Source organism: Rhinoderma darwinii, unplaced genomic scaffold (genome assembly GCF_050947455.1).
Source record: "Rhinoderma darwinii isolate aRhiDar2 unplaced genomic scaffold, aRhiDar2.hap1 Scaffold_554, whole genome shotgun sequence".
Classification (NCBI taxonomy): domain Eukaryota; kingdom Metazoa; phylum Chordata; class Amphibia; order Anura; family Rhinodermatidae; genus Rhinoderma; species Rhinoderma darwinii.
In genome coordinates, this window is record NW_027464105.1 from 214,083 (window position 1) to 230,297 (window position 16,215).

The following is a 16,215-nucleotide window of genomic DNA, read 5'->3' on the forward strand; positions in this document are numbered from 1 at the left end:
ACAAATTTCAACCTGTTTTGGCAGTATTAGCCCTGCCTGCAATCTTGGGCTTTGCATTTCCAAAAACACCCGACAAGGATGGGATTTGAACCCATGCATGCAGAGCACAATGGATTAGCAGTCCATCGCCTTAACCACTCAGCCACCTCATCAACTTATTTTCATTTTTTTCTTTGGTTAGTTTCCAGCTGTTTTATAACCAAACCTGATCCCTAAAAAGTGTTTTACAAATTTTGAGAAGTGTCAGTAATATGTATTCTAAATTTATTTTCCCTTATTTAAAATCAAATCTTTTCTTGTTTATAAAAATGTCATTAAATGGCATGCAAGAACTAGATGAGTGTATATATAGGTCTACTAGAACACATCTACAAAAAAAACATTTGTAGTAATAGTTCCATGCAAACATTTTCTAGAAGGTTTATCATTTACACAAGTTTTTAGAGTTCTGCTCCTCTAATCGGCTTAACAAATTTCAACCTGTTTTGGCAGTATTAGCCCTGCCTGCAATCTTGGGCTTTGGAAGACAATAAGGGTCATTTACAAAAACACCCGACGAGGATGGGATGCAGAGCACAATGGATTAGCAGTCCATCGCCTTAACCACTCGGCCACCTCGTCAACTTATTTTCATTTTTTTCTTTGGTTAGTTTCCAGCTGTTTTATAACCAAACCTGATCCCTAAAAAGTGTTTTACAAATTTTGAGAAGTGTCAGTAATATGTATTCTAAATTTATTTTCCCTTATTTAAAATCAAATGTTTTCTTGTTTATAAAAATGTCATTAAATGGCATGCAAGAACTAGATGAGTGTATATATAGGTCTACTAGAACACATCTACAAAAAAAAACATTTGTAGTAATAGTTCCATGCAAACATTTTCTAGAAGGTTTATCATTTACACAAGTTTTTAGAGTTCTGCTCCTCTAATCGGCTTAACAAATTTCAACCTGTTTTGGCAGTATTAGCCCTGCCTGCAATCTTGGGCTTTGGAAGACAATAAGGGTCATTTACAAAAACACCCGACGAGGATGGGATTTGAACCCATGCATGCAGAGCACAATGGATTAGCTGTCCATCGCCTTAACCACTCGGCCACCTCGTCAACTTACTTTCATTTTTTTTTTCTTTGGTTAGTTTCCAGCTGTTTTATAACCAAACCTGATCCCTAAAAAGTGTTTTACAAATTTTGAGAAGTGTCAGTAATATGTATTCTAAATTTATTTTCCCTTATTTAAAATCAAATCTTTTCTTGTTTATAAAAATGTCATTAAATGGCATGCAAGAACTAGATGAGTGTATATATAGGTCTACTAGAACACATCTACAAAAAAAAACATTTGTAGTAATAGTTCCATGCAAACATTTTCTAGAACGTTTATCATTTACACAAGTTTTTAGAGTTCTGCTCCTCTACAATAAGGGTAATTTACAAAAACACCCGACGAGGATGGGATGCAGAGCACAATGGATTAGCAGTCCATCGCCTTAACCACTCGGCCACCTCGTCAACTTATTTTCATTTTTTTCTTTGGTTAGTTTCCAGCTGTTTTATAACCAAACCTGATCCCTAACAAGTGTTTTACAAATTTTGAGAAGTGTCAGTAATATGTATTCTAAATTTATTTTCCCTTATTTAAAATCAAATCTTTTCTTGTTTATAAAAATGTCATTAAATGGCATGCAAGAACTAGATGAGTGTATATATAGGTCTACTAGAGCACATCTACAAAAAAAAACATTTGTAGTAATAGTTCCATGCAAACATTTTCTAGAAGGTTTCACAAGTTTTTAGAGTTCTGCTCCTCTAATCGGCTTAACAAATTTCAACCTGTTTTGGCAGTATTAGCCCTGCCTGCAATCTTGGGCTTTGCATTTCCAAAAACACCCGACAAGGATGGGATTTGAACCCATGCATGCAGAGCACAATGGATTAGCAGTCCATCGCCTTAACCACTCAGCCACCTCATCAACTTATTTTCATTTTTTTCTTTGGTTAGTTTCCAGCTGTTTTATAACCAAACCTGATCCCTAAAAAGTGTTTTACAAATTTTGAGAAGTGTCAGTAATATGTATTCTAAATTTATTTTCCCTTATTTAAAATCAAATCTTTTCTTGTTTATAAAAATGTCATTAAATGGCATGCAAGAACTAGATGAGTGTATATATAGGTCTACTAGAACACATCTACAAAAAAAACATTTGTAGTAATAGTTCCATGCAAACATTTTCTAGAAGGTTTATCATTTACACAAGTTTTTAGAGTTCTGCTCCTCTAATCGGCTTAACAAATTTCAACCTGTTTTGGCAGTATTAGCCCTGCCTGCAATCTTGGGCTTTGGAAGACAATAAGGGTCATTTACAAAAACACCCGACGAGGATGGGATGCAGAGCACAATGGATTAGCAGTCCATCGCCTTAACCACTCGGCCACCTCGTCAACTTATTTTCATTTTTTTCTTTGGTTAGTTTCCAGCTGTTTTATAACCAAACCTGATCCCTAAAAAGTGTTTTACAAATTTTGAGAAGTGTCAGTAATATGTATTCTAAATTTATTTTCCCTTATTTAAAATCAAATGTTTTCTTGTTTATAAAAATGTCATTAAATGGCATGCAAGAACTAGATGAGTGTATATATAGGTCTACTAGAACACATCTACAAAAAAAAACATTTGTAGTAATAGTTCCATGCAAACATTTTCTAGAAGGTTTATCATTTACACAAGTTTTTAGAGTTCTGCTCCTCTAATCGGCTTAACAAATTTCAACCTGTTTTGGCAGTATTAGCCCTGCCTGCAATCTTGGGCTTTGGAAGACAATAAGGGTCATTTACAAAAACACCCGACGAGGATGGGATTTGAACCCATGCATGCAGAGCACAATGGATTAGCTGTCCATCGCCTTAACCACTCGGCCACCTCGTCAACTTACTTTCATTTTTTTTTTCTTTGGTTAGTTTCCAGCTGTTTTATAACCAAACCTGATCCCTAAAAAGTGTTTTACAAATTTTGAGAAGTGTCAGTAATATGTATTCTAAATTTATTTTCCCTTATTTAAAATCAAATCTTTTCTTGTTTATAAAAATGTCATTAAATGGCATGCAAGAACTAGATGAGTGTATATATAGGTCTACTAGAACACATCTACAAAAAAAAACATTTGTAGTAATAGTTCCATGCAAACATTTTCTAGAACGTTTATCATTTACACAAGTTTTTAGAGTTCTGCTCCTCTACAATAAGGGTAATTTACAAAAACACCTGACGAGGATGGGATTTGAACCCATGCATGCAGAGCACAATGGATTAGCTGTCCATCGCCTTAACCACTCAGCCACCTTGTCAACTTATTTTCATTTTTTTCTTTGGTTAGTTTCCAGCTGTTTTATAACCAAACCTGATCCCTAAAAAGTGTTTTACAAATTTTGAGAAGTGTCAGTAATATGTATTCTAAATTTATTTTCCCTTATTTAAAATCAAATCTTTTCTTGTTTATAAAAATGTCATTAAATGGCATGCAAGAACTAGATGAGTGTATATATAGGTCTACTAGAACACATCTACAAAAAAAAACATTTGTAGTAATAGTTCCATGCAAACATTTTCTAGAAGGTTTCACAAGTTTTTAGAGTTCTGCTCCTCTAATCGGCTTAACAAATTTCAACCTGTTTTGGCAGTATTAGCCCTGCCTGCAATCTTGGGCTTTGGAAGACAATAAGGGTAATTTACAAAAACACCCGACGAGGATGGGAATGAACCCATGCATGCAGAGCACAATGGATTAGCTGTCCATCGCCTTAACCACTTGGCCACCTCGTCAACTTATTTTAATTTTTTCTTTGGTTAGTTTCCAGCTGTTTTATAACCAAACCTGATCCCTAAAAAGTGTTTTACAAATTTTGAGAAGTGTCAGTAATATGTATTCTAAATTTATTTTCCCTTATTTAAAATCAAATATTTTCTTGTTTATAAAAATGTCATTAAATGGCATGCAAGAACTAGATGAGTGTATATATAGGTCTACTAGAACACATCTACAAAAAAAAACATTTGTAGTAATAGTTCCATGCAAACATTTTCTAGAAGGTTTATCATTTACACAAGTTTTTAGAGTTCTGCTCCTCTAATCGGCTTAACAAATTTCAACCTGTTTTGGCAGTATTAGCCCTGCCTGCAATCTTGGGCTTTTGAAGACAATAAGGGTCATTTACAGAAACACCCGACGAGGATGGGATTTGAACCCATGCATGCAGAGCACAATGGATTAGCAGTCCATCGCCTTAACCACTCGGCCACCTCGTCAACTTATTTTCATTTTTTCTTTGGTTAGTTTCCAGCTGTTTTATAACCAAACCTGATCCCTAAAAAGTGTTTTACAAATTTTGAGAAGTGTCGGTAATATGTATTCTAAATTTATTTTCCCTTATTTAAAATCAAATCTATTCTTGTTTATAAAAATGTCATTAAATGGCATGCAAGAACTAGATGAGTGTATATATAGGTCTACTAGAACACATCTACAAAAAAAACATTTGTAGTAATAGTTCCATGCAAACATTTTCTAGAAGGTTTATCATTTACACAAGTTTTTAGAGTTCTGCTCCTCCAATCGGCTTAACAAATTTCAACCTGTTTTGGCAGTATTAGCCCTGCCTGCAATCTTGGGCTTTGGAAGACAATAAGGGTCATTTACAAAAACACCCGACGAGGATGGGATGCAGAGCACAATGGATTAGCAGTCCATCGCCTTAACCACTCGGCCACCTCGTCAACTTATTTTCATTTTTTCTTTGGTTAGTTTCCAGCTGTTTTATAACCAAACCTGATCCCTAAAAAGTGTTTTACAAATTTTGAGAAGTGTCGGTAATATGTATTCTAAATTTATTTTCCCTTATTTAAAATCAAATCTATTCTTGTTTATAAAAATGTCATTAAATGGCATGCAAGAACTAGATGAGTGTATATATAGGTCTACTAGAACACATCTACAAAAAAAACATTTGTAGTAATAGTTCCATGCAAACATTTTCTAGAAGGTTTATCATTTACACAAGTTTTTAGAGTTCTGCTCCTCCAATCGGCTTAACAAATTTCAACCTGTTTTGGCAGTATTAGCCCTGCCTGCAATCTTGGGCTTTGGAAGACAATAAGGGTCATTTACAAAAACACCCGACGAGGATGGGATGCAGAGCACAATGGATTAGCAGTCCATCGCCTTAACCACTCGGCCACCTCGTCAACTTATTTTCATTTTTTTCTTTGGTTAGTTTCCAGCTGTTTTATAACCAAACCTGATCCCTAAAAAGTGTTTTACAAATTTTGAGAAGTGTCAGTAATATGTATTCTAAATTTATTTTCCCTTATTTAAAATCAAATCTTTTCTTGTTTATAAAAATGTCATTAAATGGCATGCAAGAACTAGATGAGTGTATATATAGGTCTACTAGAACACATCTACAAAAAAAACATTTGTAGTAATAGTTCCATGCAAACATTTTCTAGAAGGTTTATCATTTACACAAGTTTTTAGAGTTCTGCTCCTCTAATCGGCTTAACAAATTTCAACCTGTTTTGGCAGTATTAGCCCTGCCTGCAATCTTGGGCTTTGGAAGACAATAAGGGTCATTTCCAAAAACACCCGACAAGGATGGGATTTGAACCCATGCATGCAGAGCACAATGGATTAGCTGTCCATCGCCTTAACCACTCGGCCACCTCGTCAACTTATTTTCATTTTTTTTTTCTTTGGTTAGTTTCCAGCTGTTTTATAACCAAACCTGATCCCTAAAAAGTGTTTTACAAATTTTGAGAAGTGTCAGTAATATGTATTCTAAATTTATTTTCCCTTATTTAAAATCAAATCTTTTCTTGTTTATAAAAATGTCATTAAATGGCATGCAAGAACTAGATGAGTGTATATATAGGTCTACTAGAACACATCTACAAAAAAAAACATTTGTAGTAATAGTTCCATGCAAACATTTTCTAGAACGTTTATCATTTACACAAGTTTTTAGAGTTCTGCTCCTCTACAGTAAGGGTAATTTACAAAAACACCTGACGAGGATGGGATTTGAACCCATGCATGCAGAGCACAATGGATTAGCTGTCCATCGCCTTAACCACTCGGCCACCTTGTCAACTTATTTTCATTTTTTTCTTTGGTTAGTTTCCAGCTGTTTTATAACCAAACCTGATCCCTAAAAAGTGTTTTACAAATTTTGAGAAGTGTCAGTAATATGTATTCTAAATTTATTTTCCCTTATTTAAAATCAAATCTTTTCTTGTTTATAAAAATGTCATTAAATGGCATGCAAGAACTAGATGAGTGTATATATAGGTCTACTAGAACACATCTACAAAAAAAAACATTTGTAGTAATAGTTCCATGCAAACATTTTCTAGAAGGTTTATCATTTACACAAGTTTTTAGAGTTCTGCTCCTCTTATCGGCTTAACAAATTTCAACCTGTTTTGGCAGTATTAGCCCTGCCTGCAATCTTGGGCTTTGGAAGACAATAAGGGTAATTTACAAAAACACCCGACGAGGATGGGATTTGAACCCATGCATGCAGAGCACAATGGATTAGCAGTCCATCGCCTTAACCACTCGGCCACCTCGTCAACTTATTTACATTTTTTTCTTTGGTTAGTTTCCAGCTGTTTTATAACCAAACCTGATCCCTAAAAAGTGTTTTACAAATTTTGAGAAGTGTCAGTAATATGTATTCTAAATTTATTTTCCCTTATTTAAAATCAAATCTTTTCTTGTTTATAAAAATGTCATTAAATGGCATGCAAGAACTAGATGAGTGTATATATAGGTCTACTAGAACACATCTACAAAAAAAAACATTTGTAGTAATAGTTCCATGCAAACATTTTCTAGAAGGTTTCACAAGTTTTTAGAGTTCTGCTCCTCTAATCGGCTTAACAAATTTCAACCTGTTTTGGCAGTATTAGCCCTGCCTGCAATCTTGGGCTTTGGAAGACAATAAGGGTAATTTACAAAAACACCCGACGAGGATGGGATTTGAACCCATGCATGCAGAGCACAATGGATTAGCAGTCCATCACCTTAACCACTCGGCCACCTCGTCAACTTATTTTCATTTTTTTCTTTGGTTAGTTTCCAGCTGTTTTATAACCAAACCTGATCCCTAACAAGTGTTTTACAAATTTTGAGAAGTGTCAGTAATATGTATTCTAAATTTATTTTCCCTTATTTAAAATCAAATCTTTTCTTGTTTATAAAAATGTCATTAAATGGCATGCAAGAACTAGATGAGTGTATATATAGGTCTACTAGAGCACATCTACAAAAAAAAACATTTGTAGTAATAGTTCCATGCAAACATTTTCTAGAAGGTTTCACAAGTTTTTAGAGTTCTGCTCCTCTAATCGGCTTAACAAATTTCAACCTGTTTTGGCAGTATTAGCCCTGCCTGCAATCTTGGGCTTTGCATTTCCAAAAACACCCGACAAGGATGGGATTTGAACCCATGCATGCAGAACCCATGCGTCCATCGCCTTAACCACTCAGCCACCTCATCAACTTATTTTCATTTTTTTCTTTGGTTAGTTTCCAGCTGTTTTATAACCAAACCTGATCCCTAAAAAGTGTTTTACAAATTTTGAGAAGTGTCAGTAATATGTATTCTAAATTTATTTTCCCTTATTTAAAATCAAATCTTTTCTTGTTTATAAAAATGTCATTAAATGGCATGCAAGAACTAGATGAGTGTATATATAGGTCTACTAGAACACATCTACAAAAAAAACATTTGTAGTAATAGTTCCATGCAAACATTTTCTAGAAGGTTTATCATTTACACAAGTTTTTAGAGTTCTGCTCCTCTAATCGGCTTAACAAATTTCAACCTGTTTTGGCAGTATTAGCCCTGCCTGCAATCTTGGGCTTTGGAAGACAATAAGGGTCATTTACAAAAACACCCGACGAGGATGGGATGCAGAGCACAATGGATTAGCAGTCCATCGCCTTAACCACTCGGCCACCTCATCAACTTATTTTCATTTTTTTCTTTGGTTAGTTTCCAGCTGTTTTATAACCAAACCTGATCCCTAAAAAGTGTTTTACAAATTTTGAGAAGTGTCAGTAATATGTATTCTAAATTTATTTTCCCTTATTTAAAATCAAATGTTTTCTTGTTTATAAAAATGTCATTAAATGGCATGCAAGAACTAGATGAGTGTATATATAGGTCTACTAGAACACATCTACAAAAAAAAACATTTGTAGTAATAGTTCCATGCAAACATTTTCTAGAAGGTTTATCATTTACACAAGTTTTTAGAGTTCTGCTCCTCTAATCGGCTTAACAAATTTCAACCTGTTTTGGCAGTATTAGCCCTGCCTGCAATCTTGGGCTTTGGAAGACAATAAGGGTCATTTACAAAAACACCCGACGAGGATGGGATTTGAACCCATGCATGCAGAGCACAATGGATTAGCTGTCCATCGCCTTAACCACTCGGCCACCTCGTCAACTTATTTTCATTTTTTTTTTCTTTGGTTAGTTTCCAGCTGTTTTATAACCAAACCTGATCCCTAAAAAGTGTTTTACAAATTTTGAGAAGTGTCAGTAATATGTATTCTAAATTTATTTTCCCTTATTTAAAATCAAATCTTTTCTTGTTTATAAAAATGTCATTAAATGGCATGCAAGAACTAGATGAGTGTGTATATATAGGTCTACTAGAACACATCTACAAAAAAAAACATTTGTAGTAATAGTTCCATGCAAACATTTTCTAGAACGTTTATCATTTACACAAGTTTTTAGAGTTCTGCTCCTCTACAATAAGGGTAATTTACAAAAACACCTGACGAGGATGGGATTTGAACCCATGCATGCAGAGCACAATGGATTAGCTGTCCATCGCCTTAACCACTCGGCCACCTTGTCAACTTATTTTCATTTTTTTCTTTGGTTAGTTTCCAGCTGTTTTATAACCAAACCTGATCCCTAAAAAGTGTTTTACAAATTTTGAGAAGTGTCAGTAATATGTATTCTAAATTTATTTTCCCTTATTTAAAATCAAATCTTTTCTTGTTTATAAAAATGTCATTAAATGGCATGCAAGAACTAGATGAGTGTATATATAGGTCTACTAGAACACATCTACAAAAAAAAACATTTGTAGTAATAGTTCCATGCAAACATTTTCTAGAAGGTTTATCATTTACACAAGTTTTTAGAGTTCTGCTCCTCTAATCGGCTTAACAAATTTCAACCTGTTTTGGCAGTATTAGCCCTGCCTGCAATCTTGGGCTTTGGAAGACAATAAGGGTCATTTTCAAAAACACCCGACGAGGATGGGATGCAGAGCACAATGGATTAGCAGTCCATCGCCTTAACCACTCGGCCACCTCGTCAACTTATTTTCATTTTTTTCTTTGGTTAGTTTCCAGCTGTTTTATAACCAAACCTGATCCCTAAAAAGTGTTTTACAAATTTTGAGAAGTGTCGGTAATATGTATTCTAAATTTATTTTCCCTTATTTAAAATCAAATCTATTCTTGTTTATAAAAATGTCATTAAATGGCATGCAAGAACTAGATGAGTGTATATATAGGTCTACTAGAACACATCTACAAAAAAAACATTTGTAGTAATAGTTCCATGCAAACATTTTCTAGAAGGTTTATCATTTACACAAGTTTTTAGAGTTCTGCTCCTCCAATCGGCTTAACAAATTTCAACCTGTTTTGGCAGTATTAGCCCTGCCTGCAATCTTGGGCTTTGCATTTACAAAAACACCCGACGAGGATGGGATTTGAACCCATGCATGCAGAGGACAATGGATTAGCAGTCCATCGCCTTAACCACTCGGCCACCTTGTCAACTTATTTTCATTTTTTTTCTTTGGTTAGTTTCCAGCTGTTTTATAACCAAACCTGATCCCTAAAAAGTGTTTTACAAATTTTGAGAAGTGTCAGTAATATGTATTCTAAATTTATTTTCCCTTATTTAAAATCAAATCTTTTCTTGTTTATAAAAATGTCATTAAATGGCATGCAAGAACTAGATGAGTGTATATATAGGTCTACTAGAACACATCTACAAAAAAAAACATTTGTAGTAATAGTTCCATGCAAACATTTTCTAGAAGGTTTATCATTTACACAAGTTTTTAGAGTTCTGCTCCTCTTATCGGCTTAACAAATTTCAACCTGTTTTGGCAGTATTAGCCCTGCCTGCAATCTTGGGCTTTGGAAGACAATAAGGGTAATTTACAAAAACACCCGACGAGGATGGGATTTGAACCCATGCATGCAGAGCACAATGGATTAGCAGTCCATCGCCTTAACCACTCGGCCACCTCGTCAACTTATTTACATTTTTTTCTTTGGTTAGTTTCCAGCTGTTTTATAACCAAACCTGATCCCTAAAAAGTGTTTTACAAATTTTGAGAAGTGTCAGTAATATGTATTCTAAATTTATTTTCCCTTATTTAAAATCAAATCTTTTCTTGTTTATAAAAATGTCATTAAATGGCATGCAAGAACTAGATGAGTGTATATATAGGTCTACTAGAACACATCTACAAAAAAAAACATTTGTAGTAATAGTTCCATGCAAACATTTTCTAGAAGGTTTCACAAGTTTTTAGAGTTCTGCTCCTCTAATCGGCTTAACAAATTTCAACCTGTTTTGGCAGTATTAGCCCTGCCTGCAATCTTGGGCTTTGGAAGACAATAAGGGTAATTTACAAAAACACCCGACGAGGATGGGATTTGAACCCATGCATGCAGAGCACAATGGATTAGCAGTCCATCACCTTAACCACTCGGCCACCTCGTCAACTTATTTTCATTTTTTTCTTTGGTTAGTTTCCAGCTGTTTTATAACCAAACCTGATCCCTAAAAAGTGTTTTACAAATTTTGAGAAGTGTCAGTAATATGTATTCTAAATTTTTTTTCCCTTATTTAAAATCAAATCTTTTCTTGTTTATAAAAATGTCATTAAATGGCATGCAAGAACTAGATGAGTGTATATATAGGTCTACTAGAACACATCTACAAAAAAAAACATTTGTAGTAATAGTTCCATGCAAACATTTTCTAGAAGGTTTATCATTTACACAAGTTTTTAGAGTTCTGCTCCTCTTATCGGCTTAACAAATTTCAACCTGTTTTGGCAGTATTAGCCCTGCCTGCAATCTTGGGCTTTGGAAGACAATAAGGGTAATTTACAAAAACACCCGACGAGGATGGGATTTGAACCCATGCATGCAGAGCACAATGGATTAGCAGTCCATCGCCTTAACCACTCGGCCACCTCGTCAACTTATTTACATTTTTTTCTTTGGTTAGTTTCCAGCTGTTTTATAACCAAACCTGATCCCTAAAAAGTGTTTTACAAATTTTGAGAAGTGTCAGTAATATGTATTCTAAATTTATTTTCCCTTATTTAAAATCAAATCTTTTCTTGTTTATAAAAATGTCATTAAATGGCATGCAAGAACTAGATGAGTGTATATATAGGTCTACTAGAACACATCTACAAAAAAAAACATTTGTAGTAATAGTTCCATGCAAACATTTTCTAGAAGGTTTCACAAGTTTTTAGAGTTCTGCTCCTCTAATCGGCTTAACAAATTTCAACCTGTTTTGGCAGTATTAGCCCTGCCTGCAATCTTGGGCTTTGGAAGACAATAAGGGTAATTTACAAAAACACCCGACGAGGATGGGATTTGAACCCATGCATGCAGAGCACAATGGATTAGCAGTCCATCACCTTAACCACTCGGCCACCTCGTCAACTTATTTTCATTTTTTTCTTTGGTTAGTTTCCAGCTGTTTTATAACCAAACCTGATCCCTAAAAAGTGTTTTACAAATTTTGAGAAGTGTCAGTAATATGTATTCTAAATTTTTTTTCCCTTATTTAAAATCAAATCTTTTCTTGTTTATAAAAATGTCATTAAATGGCATGCAAGAACTAGATGAGTGTATATATAGGTCTACTAGAACACATCTACAAAAAAAACATTTGTAGTAATAGTTCCATGCAAACATTTTCTAGAAGGTTTATCATTTACACAAGTTTTTAGAGTTCTGCTCCTCTAATCGGCTTAACAAATTTCAACCTGTTTTGGCAGTATTAGCCCTGCCTGCAATCTTGGGCTTTGGAAGACAATAAGGGTCATTTACAAAAACACCCGACGAGGATGGGATGCAGAGCACAATGGATTAGCAGTCCATCGCCTTAACCACTCGGCCACCTCGTCAACTTATTTTCATTTTTTCTTTGGTTAGTTTCCAGCTGTTTTATAACCAAACCTGATCCCTAAAAAGTGTTTTACAAATTTTGAGAAGTGTCGGTAATATGTATTCTAAATTTATTTTCCCTTATTTAAAATCAAATCTATTCTTGTTTATAAAAATGTCATTAAATGGCATGCAAGAACTAGATGAGTGTATATATAGGTCTACTAGAACACATCTACAAAAAAAACATTTGTAGTAATAGTTCCATGCAAACATTTTCTAGAAGGTTTATCATTTACACAAGTTTTTAGAGTTCTGCTCCTCCAATCGGCTTAACAAATTTCAACCTGTTTTGGCAGTATTAGCCCTGCCTGCAATCTTGGGCTTTGGAAGACAATAAGGGTCATTTACAAAAACACCCGACGAGGATGGGATGCAGAGCACAATGGATTAGCAGTCCATCGCCTTAACCACTCGGCCACCTCGTCAACTTATTTTCATTTTTTTCTTTGGTTAGTTTCCAGCTGTTTTATAACCAAACCTGATCCCTAAAAAGTGTTTTACAAATTTTGAGAAGTGTCAGTAATATGTATTCTAAATTTATTTTCCCTTATTTAAAATCAAATCTTTTCTTGTTTATAAAAATGTCATTAAATGGCATGCAAGAACTAGATGAGTGTATATATAGGTCTACTAGAACACATCTACAAAAAAAACATTTGTAGTAATAGTTCCATGCAAACATTTTCTAGAAGGTTTATCATTTACACAAGTTTTTAGAGTTCTGCTCCTCTAATCGGCTTAACAAATTTCAATCTGTTTTGGCAGTATTAGCCCTGCCTGCAATCTTGGGCTTTGGAAGACAATAAGGGTCATTTCCAAAAACACCCGACAAGGATGGGATTTGAACCCATGCATGCAGAGCACAATGGATTAGCAGTCCATCGCCTTAACCACTCAGCCACCTCATCAACTTATTTTCATTTTTTTTCTTTGGTTAGTTTCCAGCTGTTTTATAACCAAACCTGATCCCTAAAAAGTGTTTTACAAATTTTGAGAAGTGTCAGTAATATGTATTCTAAATTTATTTTCCCTTATTTAAAATCAAATCTTTTCTTGTTTATAAAAATGTCATTAAATGGCATGCAAGAACTAGATGAGTGTATATATAGGTCTACTAGAACACATCTACAAAAAAAACATTTGTAGTAATAGTTCCATGCAAACATTTTCTAGAAGGTTTATCATTTACACAAGTTTTTAGAGTTCTGCTCCTCTAATCGGCTTAACAAATTTCAACCTGTTTTGGTAGTATTAGCCCTGCCTGCAATCTTGGGCTTTGGAAGACAATAAGGGTCATTTACAAAAACACCCGACGAGGATGGGATGCAGAGCACAATGGATTAGCAGTCCATCGCCTTAACCACTCGGCCACCTCGTCAACTTATTTTCATTTTTTTCTTTGGTTAGTTTCCAGCTGTTTTATAACCAAACCTGATCCCTAAAAAGTGTTTTACAAATTTTGAGAAGTGTCAGTAATATGTATTCTAAATTTATTTTCCCTTATTTAAAATCAAATGTTTTCTTGTTTATAAAAATGTCATTAAATGGCATGCAAGAACTAGATGAGTGTATATATAGGTCTACTAGAACACATCTACAAAAAAAAACATTTGTAGTAATAGTTCCATGCAAACATTTTCTAGAAGGTTTATCATTTACACAAGTTTTTAGAGTTCTGCTCCTCTAATCGGCTTAACAAATTTCAACCTGTTTTGGCAGTATTAGCCCTGCCTGCAATCTTGGGCTTTGGAAGACAATAAGGGTCATTTACAAAAACACCCGACGAGGATGGGATTTGAACCCATGCATGCAGAGCACAATGGATTAGCTGTCCATCGCCTTAACCACTCGGCCACCTCGTCAACTTATTTTCATTTTTTTTTTCTTTGGTTAGTTTCCAGCTGTTTTATAACCAAACCTGATCCCTAAAAAGTGTTTTACAAATTTTGAGAAGTGTCAGTTATATGTATTCTAAATTTATTTTCCCTTATTTAAAATCAAATCTTTTCTTGTTTATAAAAATGTCATTAAATGGCATGCAAGAACTAGATGAGTGTATATATAGGTCTACTAGAACACATCTACAAAAAAAAACATTTGTAGTAATAGTTCCATGCAAACATTTTCTAGAAGGTTTATCATTTACACAAGTTTTTAGAGTTCTGCTCCTCTTATCGGCTTAACAAATTTCAACCTGTTTTGGCAGTATTAGCCCTGCCTGCAATCTTGGGCTTTGGAAGACAATAAGGGTAATTTACAAAAACACCCGACGAGGATGGGATTTGAACCCATGCATGCAGAGCACAATGGATTAGCAGTCCATCGCCTTAACCACTCGGCCACCTCGTCAACTTATTTACATTTTTTTCTTTGGTTAGTTTTCAGCTGTTTTATAACCAAACCTGATCCCTAAAAAGTGTTTTACAAATTTTGAGAAGTGTCAGTAATATGTATTCTAAATTTATTTTCCCTTATTTAAAATCAAATCTTTTCTTGTTTATAAAAATGTCATTAAATGGCATGCAAGAACTAGATGAGTGTATATATAGGTCTACTAGAACACATCTACAAAAAAAAACATTTGTAGTAATAGTTCCATGCAAACATTTTCTAGAAGGTTTCACAAGTTTTTAGAGTTCTGCTCCTCTAATCGGCTTAACAAATTTCAACCTGTTTTGGCAGTATTAGCCCTGCCTGCAATCTTGGGCTTTGGAAGACAATAAGGGTAATTTACAAAAACACCCGACGAGGATGGGATTTGAACCCATGCATGCAGAGCACAATGGATTAGCAGTCCATCACCTTAACCACTCGGCCACCTCGTCAACTTATTTTCATTTTTTTCTTTGGTTAGTTTCCAGCTGTTTTATAACCAAACCTGATCCCTAACAAGTGTTTTACAAATTTTGAGAAGTGTCAGTAATATGTATTCTAAATTTATTTTCCCTTATTTAAAATCAAATCTTTTCTTGTTTATAAAAATGTCATTAAATGGCATGCAAGAACTAGATGAGTGTATATATAGGTCTACTAGAACACATCTACAAAAAAAACATTTGTAGTAATAGTTCCATGCAAACATTTTCTAGAAGGTTTATCATTTACACAAGTTTTTAGAGTTCTGCTCCTCTAATCGGCTTAATAAATTTCAACCTGTTTTGGCAGTATTAGCCCTGCCTGCAATCTTGGGCTTTGGAAGACAATAAGGGTCATTTACAAAAACACCCGACGAGGATGGGATGCAGAGCACAATGGATTAGCAGTCCATCGCCTTAACCACTCGGCCACCTCGTCAACTTATTTTCATTTTTTTCTTTGGTTAGTTTCCAGCTGTTTTATAACCAAACCTGATCCCTAAAAAGTGTTTTACAAATTTTGAGAAGTGTCAGTAATATGTATTCTAAATTTATTTTCCCTTATTTAAAATCAAATCTTTTCTTGTTTATAAAAATGTCATTAAATGGCATGCAAGAACTAGATGAGTGTATATATAGGTCTACTAGAACACATCTACAAAAAAAAACATTTGTAGTAATAGTTCCATGCAAACATTTTCTAGAAGGTTTATCATTTACACAAGTTTTTAGAGTTCTGCTCCTCTAATCGGCTTAACAAATTTCAACCTGTTTTGGCAGTATTAGCCCTGCCTGCAATCTTGGGCTTTGGAAGACAATAAGGGTCATTTACAAAAACACCCGACGAGGATGGGATTTGAACCCATGCATGCAGAGCACAATGGATTAGCTGTCCATCGCCTTAACCACTCGGCCACCTCGTCAACTTATTTTCATTTTTTTCTTTGGTTAGTTTCCAGCTGTTTTATAACCAAACCTGATCCCTAAAAAGTGTTTTACAAATTTTGAGAAGTGTCAGTAATATGTATTCTAAATTTATTTTCCCTTATTTAAAATCAAATGT

General features: G+C 34.4%; 21 non-coding genes across 21 annotated transcripts; all 21 read right to left on the reverse strand.

The window, feature by feature from the left end:
• Positions 1–70: 70 nt before the first annotated feature.
• TRNAS-GCU (transfer RNA serine (anticodon GCU)) lies at positions 71–152 on the reverse strand. Its single transcript has one exon. It is a non-coding gene; the product is annotated as a tRNA-Ser (tRNA).
• Positions 153–1,023: 871 nt separating this feature from the next.
• TRNAS-GCU (transfer RNA serine (anticodon GCU)) lies at positions 1,024–1,105 on the reverse strand. The gene has a single exon. It is a non-coding gene; the product is annotated as a tRNA-Ser (tRNA).
• A 784-nt stretch (positions 1,106–1,889) lies between these two features.
• TRNAS-GCU (transfer RNA serine (anticodon GCU)) lies at positions 1,890–1,971 on the reverse strand. The gene has a single exon. It is a non-coding gene; the product is annotated as a tRNA-Ser (tRNA).
• An 871-nt stretch (positions 1,972–2,842) lies between these two features.
• Positions 2,843–2,924, reverse strand: TRNAS-GCU (transfer RNA serine (anticodon GCU)). The gene has a single exon. It is a non-coding gene; the product is annotated as a tRNA-Ser (tRNA).
• A 1,295-nt stretch (positions 2,925–4,219) lies between these two features.
• Positions 4,220–4,301, reverse strand: TRNAS-GCU (transfer RNA serine (anticodon GCU)). The gene has a single exon. It is a non-coding gene; the product is annotated as a tRNA-Ser (tRNA).
• A 1,337-nt stretch (positions 4,302–5,638) lies between these two features.
• Positions 5,639–5,720, reverse strand: TRNAS-GCU (transfer RNA serine (anticodon GCU)). The gene has a single exon. It is a non-coding gene; the product is annotated as a tRNA-Ser (tRNA).
• A 337-nt stretch (positions 5,721–6,057) lies between these two features.
• Positions 6,058–6,139, reverse strand: TRNAS-GCU (transfer RNA serine (anticodon GCU)). Its single transcript has one exon. It is a non-coding gene; the product is annotated as a tRNA-Ser (tRNA).
• A 402-nt stretch (positions 6,140–6,541) lies between these two features.
• Positions 6,542–6,623, reverse strand: TRNAS-GCU (transfer RNA serine (anticodon GCU)). Its single transcript has one exon. It is a non-coding gene; the product is annotated as a tRNA-Ser (tRNA).
• A 394-nt stretch (positions 6,624–7,017) lies between these two features.
• On the reverse strand, positions 7,018–7,099 carry TRNAS-GCU (transfer RNA serine (anticodon GCU)). Its single transcript has one exon. It is a non-coding gene; the product is annotated as a tRNA-Ser (tRNA).
• Positions 7,100–8,423: 1,324 nt separating this feature from the next.
• On the reverse strand, positions 8,424–8,505 carry TRNAS-GCU (transfer RNA serine (anticodon GCU)). Its single transcript has one exon. It is a non-coding gene; the product is annotated as a tRNA-Ser (tRNA).
• A 339-nt stretch (positions 8,506–8,844) lies between these two features.
• On the reverse strand, positions 8,845–8,926 carry TRNAS-GCU (transfer RNA serine (anticodon GCU)). Its single transcript has one exon. It is a non-coding gene; the product is annotated as a tRNA-Ser (tRNA).
• Positions 8,927–9,782: 856 nt separating this feature from the next.
• On the reverse strand, positions 9,783–9,864 carry TRNAS-GCU (transfer RNA serine (anticodon GCU)). The gene has a single exon. It is a non-coding gene; the product is annotated as a tRNA-Ser (tRNA).
• Positions 9,865–10,267: 403 nt separating this feature from the next.
• On the reverse strand, positions 10,268–10,349 carry TRNAS-GCU (transfer RNA serine (anticodon GCU)). The gene has a single exon. It is a non-coding gene; the product is annotated as a tRNA-Ser (tRNA).
• Positions 10,350–10,743: 394 nt separating this feature from the next.
• Positions 10,744–10,825, reverse strand: TRNAS-GCU (transfer RNA serine (anticodon GCU)). Its single transcript has one exon. It is a non-coding gene; the product is annotated as a tRNA-Ser (tRNA).
• A 402-nt stretch (positions 10,826–11,227) lies between these two features.
• TRNAS-GCU (transfer RNA serine (anticodon GCU)) lies at positions 11,228–11,309 on the reverse strand. The gene has a single exon. It is a non-coding gene; the product is annotated as a tRNA-Ser (tRNA).
• Positions 11,310–11,703: 394 nt separating this feature from the next.
• Positions 11,704–11,785, reverse strand: TRNAS-GCU (transfer RNA serine (anticodon GCU)). Its single transcript has one exon. It is a non-coding gene; the product is annotated as a tRNA-Ser (tRNA).
• A 1,338-nt stretch (positions 11,786–13,123) lies between these two features.
• TRNAS-GCU (transfer RNA serine (anticodon GCU)) lies at positions 13,124–13,205 on the reverse strand. Its single transcript has one exon. It is a non-coding gene; the product is annotated as a tRNA-Ser (tRNA).
• Positions 13,206–14,077: 872 nt separating this feature from the next.
• Positions 14,078–14,159, reverse strand: TRNAS-GCU (transfer RNA serine (anticodon GCU)). Its single transcript has one exon. It is a non-coding gene; the product is annotated as a tRNA-Ser (tRNA).
• Positions 14,160–14,564: 405 nt separating this feature from the next.
• Positions 14,565–14,646, reverse strand: TRNAS-GCU (transfer RNA serine (anticodon GCU)). Its single transcript has one exon. It is a non-coding gene; the product is annotated as a tRNA-Ser (tRNA).
• A 394-nt stretch (positions 14,647–15,040) lies between these two features.
• Positions 15,041–15,122, reverse strand: TRNAS-GCU (transfer RNA serine (anticodon GCU)). The gene has a single exon. It is a non-coding gene; the product is annotated as a tRNA-Ser (tRNA).
• An 871-nt stretch (positions 15,123–15,993) lies between these two features.
• TRNAS-GCU (transfer RNA serine (anticodon GCU)) lies at positions 15,994–16,075 on the reverse strand. The gene has a single exon. It is a non-coding gene; the product is annotated as a tRNA-Ser (tRNA).
• Between the last annotated feature and the right edge of the window lie 140 nt (positions 16,076–16,215).